This window comes from Zingiber officinale, chromosome 3B (assembly GCF_018446385.1).
Source record: "Zingiber officinale cultivar Zhangliang chromosome 3B, Zo_v1.1, whole genome shotgun sequence".
In the NCBI taxonomy this organism is placed as follows: domain Eukaryota; kingdom Viridiplantae; phylum Streptophyta; class Magnoliopsida; order Zingiberales; family Zingiberaceae; genus Zingiber; species Zingiber officinale.
Genome location: NC_055991.1, coordinates 124,663,460 through 124,669,830, shown reverse-complemented (window position 1 = coordinate 124,669,830; position 6,371 = coordinate 124,663,460). Strand labels below are relative to the sequence as shown.

General features: G+C 36.1%; 2 pseudogenes; both read left to right on the top strand.

Annotated features, from left to right (window-relative positions):
* Nucleotides 1–275: 275 nt before the first annotated feature.
* Nucleotides 276–2,620, top strand: LOC122055193 (annotated as a pseudogene).
* An 81-nt stretch (nt 2,621–2,701) lies between these two features.
* On the top strand, nt 2,702–5,516 carry LOC122055192 (annotated as a pseudogene).
* The last annotated feature ends 855 nt before the right edge of the window (nt 5,517–6,371 follow it).

Below are 6,371 nucleotides of genomic sequence, written 5' to 3'. Positions count from 1 at the left end.
AAATGGATCCAAATTATAGTGAAGGTTTTAGAAATTTTTTCAATTCTAAAAATGCAACTTTGCAAAGTTCACGTAATCATCCTGATGTTCAATATTCTCAATTTTCCACTTCCACAGACTATCCTCAAAATTTTCCAAATATTCCATACATTCCATAATTTTTTCCAAATTTTCAAAGTTCTCAAAACTTGTCGGCTCCTCCGAGTAATGCCCCTCAACCTCCATTTTATATGTATCCTCTCGAATATTGACAGTCTATGACAAGCCAATTCGTAATGCCACCCACTTCTTATGGAATTTCTTCTTCACAACCCTCATTCATGCTCTCAGATGAATCAAGAAGAGCTAGCATAGACATATTCGAGACCGACAAAGAATCAGTAACACCACTTGAGGTTCTAGAGTTGAGCAATGAAGGGAATTTGGGTGTGCGTAACACCAAACGAGCAAAGTGGTCATGGATGAAGAGATGCACCTTGCAAAGTCATTGATCAATATTAGCACCGATCCAATCATCAGTAATGATCAAAAGAAACAAACTTTCTGGAAATGAATCGCGGATTACTACAACAAGTATCAGCCTGATGGATTTGTGGAGCGACCTTGGGTGAAGGTAAAATCACATTTTTATAGGTTCCATCCGATAGTGAATGAATTTATAGCAATATACAATAACTTTTATATATATCATGAAAGCAGGTGGAGCGATGAGGATATGCCTATGAGAGCACATACAATGTGGCAGGAAAATCATTGCAACAAGTCCTTCAACTATAAACATGTTTGGCGAGTTCTTAGAGATTGTGAGAAATATGCTCCGCAAAGAGTTGGTCATCGTGCTAACAAACAATTTAAGACCTTAGAATCAAGAGGGCACAGATCCTCATTCAATCCAGATGCTCCTATCGACGCAGATGCTTGTGAAGTTCATATTCGTCCAATGGGACAAAAAGCAGCAAAAAGAAAGGGTAAATCCAAAACTAGAGACATTGATGACATGGAATTTGATAATAAATGGCAAAAATTGGAAGAATTACAAAGAGAGCGAATTGAGATGCAAAAGCATGAGATGACAATGAAGGAGTATGAAATCTTTATGAAGGATACTAGTGGAATGACAGAAGATCAGCTTAAGTTACATTCTAAATTTTGTGAAAATATTAAAAAGAAATATGATATGTAGCGGATGTTTTTAAGATTATCTTTATAAAATTTGTTGATTTTATTTCATCCATGTAATTTATTTTTATCTATATTAATGTTATCTGTATTGAAATGAGTTTCCTAAAACTTGGAGAAATAATTGATCATAATAACTAGAGAGTCAGTTTAAAAATAACCGTTAACAAACTACAGATGGATAAAATTGATCGTTACTAAAGTAGTCGTTATAAAACTAGCTAATTTAAAAATAGTCATTACAAATTAGTCGTTATAAAAATAACCCTTACAAACTAGCCATTATAAAAATAACCCTTATAAACTAGCCGTTATAAAACTAACCGTTACAAATGCCTCTATATATTCATGTATAGAAGTTAGAATCCTTCATTCTACTAACATTGTCTTCTCAAACCACATTGATAGTATTCATTTATTTCAAATGTCTCACGATCCCAATCGCCCTAGGCGTTCTATTCTCTGTGATCAGTGGAGAATTTTTTTGGTAGATTCAGATGATGACATGGATCAAATGATGCTGATGCTACTAGAGTATGAAAAAAAAAATCTAACAACTCAGAGTTCTTCTGGCAGAACTCATAGAAGGTATTTAAATCAAGATCGTGAAGTTGGACATGATCGCCTCTTGAATGATTACTTCTCTGATCAGCCAGTATATCCTGATGAAGTATTCCGATGGTGATTTCGGATGCGAAGAGAGTTATTTCTTAGCATAATCATTACCTTGCGACATCATTCAGAATATTTTAAATGGCGGGTTAATGCAACGGGAAGACGTGGTTTGTCACCCCTTCAAAAATGTACGACCGCTATCCGTCAATTGGCGTATGGATCCCCTGCCAACATTTGTGATGAATACCTACGCATGGGTGAAACAACTGCTCTAGATTGCTTGGTCAACTTTTGTCAGTGTGTGATTGAAGTATTTGGGCCACAATACTTAAGAAGACCTAATATTTCTGATATCCAACGTTTGCTTGAGATGCATGAATAGAGACACGACTTCCCTGGTATGTTGGGTAGCCTTGATTATATGCATTGGGAATGGAGAAATTACCCTGTTGCTTGGAAATGCCAGTTTAGTCGAGGCGATCATGAGGTCCCAACAATTGTGCTTGAAGCAGTTGCATCTGCAGACTTATGGATATGACATGCTTTTTTTGGAATCCCAGGGTCATGTAATGATATCAATGTACTTAACGAATCACCTTTATTCAATGAAGTTCTACAAGGACATGCACCATAGATTAATTTTATAATAAATGATACACAATATACAAAAGGGTACTATTTAACTGATGGGATATACCCAAAATGAGCTACTTTCGTTAAGAGCTTTCCGTGCCCCCAAGATTCCAAGAGAAAAATATTCAAACAAAGACAAGAAGCTACAAAAAAGGATGTCGAGCAAGCATTTAGAGTGCTCCAATCTCATTAGGCAATGATCAGAGGTCCAAGACAATTTTGGTATAAGAATAACTTGAAGGATATCATGTATACGTGTATTATTTTACACAACATGATTATTGAGGATGAGGGGGATGAGGTAAGCAATTGGTCTAATGATGAAGAAGATCTTCCGGCATAGATATTTCAAGACTCTACCCAAGAGTTTGAAGAATACCTTCAGAAAAACTGCGAGCTACATGATAATCAAGTACATCATTAATTTCGAGCCGACTTAGTTGAGCGTATTTAGACACGCTACGAGCATGATCAGTAAAAGATTATTTTTATAAATTATTTGTAATAATTTATTATTTAATGTTGTATTTCTTGTTTATAAATTTATAATATTATTTTTTTAACAAATTAGGTGATACAAGAGTGACTCATTAATAAATAATTGAGATTTTTTAAAGATATGTGAATGGTTGAGTATGAGACCATAAAAAAGTTAAGGGAGGTGTTTTAATAGTGGAGAGAAGAGTGAGGTTTTTTATCTTTTGATATGATTATGATATGACACCACAAAAATAGAAAAAACCTCACTTTTGAGGTTTTTCATTGGAGATGCCCTAAGATGGAATTTACAGATTTTGACTGAAACCTACTTACCGTTGGTGACATGGCACCACATTGTTTGTGGGTCAGTGGGAAAATATTTACCTAGCATCACAGAATGTTGTTACAAGATGATCCTTATTTATATCCGTCAAATAAAAGTATCCAATCTTATTGCTGTTCTCAATCTTGCAGAGAGTAACTCCTTTTTAGATTTTATTCTATCATCCTGGAAAAATGGAGGTGCTGGTTGTATATAGGAGTGTGCATGGTTTTGTTATCATTATCACATCAGCTCTGAAATATGTTTACAAACTTTTGATCTCATTACCTAGCTTGCTATAATCTTTTCTTTTGTAATATGCCACTTCACCTTTAGAATCTAAAGACCTTAATTTTTAGTTCTAATTCTTCTGATGATCCACTATTAGCTTAATGTATCTTTTTTGCTGAAAAACATTGGAAGTGTCTTTGTGCAAACCAGTCCCTTGAAGAACTGGTTACTAATTAGCTTTATTGCACTCACCAAACAATATTTTTTCCATTATTTTTTCTGGTATGTGGATGATAGTATCACTCGTTACATTAACCAGTATGAGATCATAAACATATGTTCTTCAACAAACATAAATTAGGTTCGCCATTCAGATTTTAGGTGATCGTCAAACTCAAAAACTTTAATTTATATTCTATATAGTAGGGTTGCACATTTTTGTCTAGGTAATGCAAAAGAAATATTTCTTTGTTGCATGAAGATTTTACAGAAATGTCAATTGATTTATGCTTGTTTTATAGGATGATTCTTACTTGGAAAGTTAAGTGATAGCTTTCATTTATATATGTAATCAAACAAAGATTTGACTCGAGTATTTGACAATATCTTCTTTCAGAAAATACGCACAGTCGAACGAGACGGAAAGACCATTAAGCTTCAAATTGAGTTTTTTTGACCATGATGCTTTAATTTCTTCGTTGGATCATTTTTCATTTGTGTAACTAAAAACCAGAGGTATTTTTGCTGAAAACTTGTGAAGCACCCTGGACCTGGAACTGGTTTCCCTTTTAGAAATAGGCTTAATCTCATTAAACAACCTGCTAATGCAAGTTAACAGGTGGTGTTTGATGCCACAGACCAGGAGAGCTTCAACAATGTGAAGCAGTGCGAGTGATAGTGTAAACAAGCTTCTAGTAGGGAACAAGAGTGATCTTACTGCAAATAAAATTGTATCTTATGAGACAGCCAAGGTAATTTGTCACATGATTGCATCTTAAGCAACAATTAACACAGGGAGCTGGCCCGCTTGACCGTGCCAATTTCTGCTGTAGTCACATTTGCTGATGAAAACAATGTCACTTTAGTTGATAAAAAAATAAGTTACTTGGTGTTGTGTGGTACAGGCTTTTGCCGATGAATTGGTATTCCTTTCATGGAAACTAGTGCGAAAAATGCCACCAATGTGGAGCAGGCGTTCATGGCTATTGACAGATGCCATCAAGAACAGGTATCTCTTTCTGCTACGTCTCCAGTTTTCCATTTTCTGATACTTTAGTAAGTTATGGTACTGACAAGAATATTTGATGTAGGATGGCCAGCCAACCAGCAGCCAACAATGCCAGACCACCTACAGAACAAATCCATGGACAACCCGTTACTCGGAAGAGCACCTGCTGCTCTTCCTGAGCATCTCGACGATTCCATGTCTTCTGATCTTGTCCTGCAGTCTGCATAAATTGGACATAATCAGTTGAATTTGTTCTGATGCATACTTATATTGGCATCATCAATGGAACAGAGCACTCATTACTAATCAAATGTTTTATTTTTGTAGTTGTGTGAGAATTGGAGAATTTAGGTTCATCTATTATACCATGCTGGCCTTTGGGACTTTACACTTTTCATCTACGGTTAGATTTATATCTTATTATGTGAGCGTGAATAATCCTGTGAATAATCCTGTCCGAAAGTTGAAGAGATGGAAAATCAGGAATGTGGCACTCCCGTTGACTGTCCGTTGACTCCTGTTGAATAATCCTGTCCGAAAGTCTATCATAATTATGATTTTCAAGTGGTTATAGCTACTTTGAGGGGTTATGATGATTCAGGGGAATAGACTGTTTGCTTATGTAACATATTTTTCCTCATCTCTACTGTTTTGATCTTAGTCTATCTATTGAGAATCCTAACATAGTTTTCTTCTTTGCGCAAGTGTTGATATTCAAAGCGACACTAGAATGTTACTAGAGTCTTTGCTATTAATGTGCTTAGGCAAGACATACCTTCATGTGACTGAGAAAAATTGGCGGTAGTGATTTGCAGATAGGGGATGTTACTAGAGTCTTCTTCTCAAGGTGAACAATTTTTTTTCCATAATTAATTATTTTATTCACTCCATCTATCACGTCTTCATTACTGTCAATTTAACCACTTCAATTTCTCTTGGCGTCTAGGGGTTCGCCAAACTTGGGGATGGATGAAGATACCTTCCCGGTTAACAAGGAGAGAGTTTTAGACTATCTGAATTGTCTTGATAAGTTATAGGAATCCATGTTTTTTTTATATTGACTAATCTGTCCTCTCGGATGGATCTAGTGGCTAGCGCATGAGGTGTTGTCATCATAAAGCCTGAGGTTCGAATCTCGATAAAGTCGGGGTAAATACCTCCCTTATGTATTAGTCACTATTCCAAAGGCTAGTAGCCGTCCGTGATTTATTTCCTCCGTGTTGGCCATAGGACGGATTGACGGGTATACTAGGGACGAACGTATTCACCTTTTTGCCACCTTGATATTGGCTAATCTATGAATAGATTTTGCAGTACTTGTCCCATTTGAATCATCTATCTTGATCTTTATGTTAAGAAACCACAATGTCTGGAGTGTTTGATTACAGGTTTTTGTGAATGGATCAATTCCTCAACTGGGATCCTGAACATAGGATCAAAGTCAGGATTGTTTCCGCAAGAGCCTACCATTCCCTGTTGATGCATAATATGTCAGTATGAACACCACAAACTGTAATCACAGAGATGTAATTTGAGTATAAAACCTGTGCATAAGCATGCCTTTATGGTTGCAGATGCATTCGTCCTACACAGGAGGAACTAGAAGAACTAGGCACCCCCACAGACTTCACAATATATAATGCAGGGCAGTTCCCATGCAACCGAACTACATGACCTCCACCA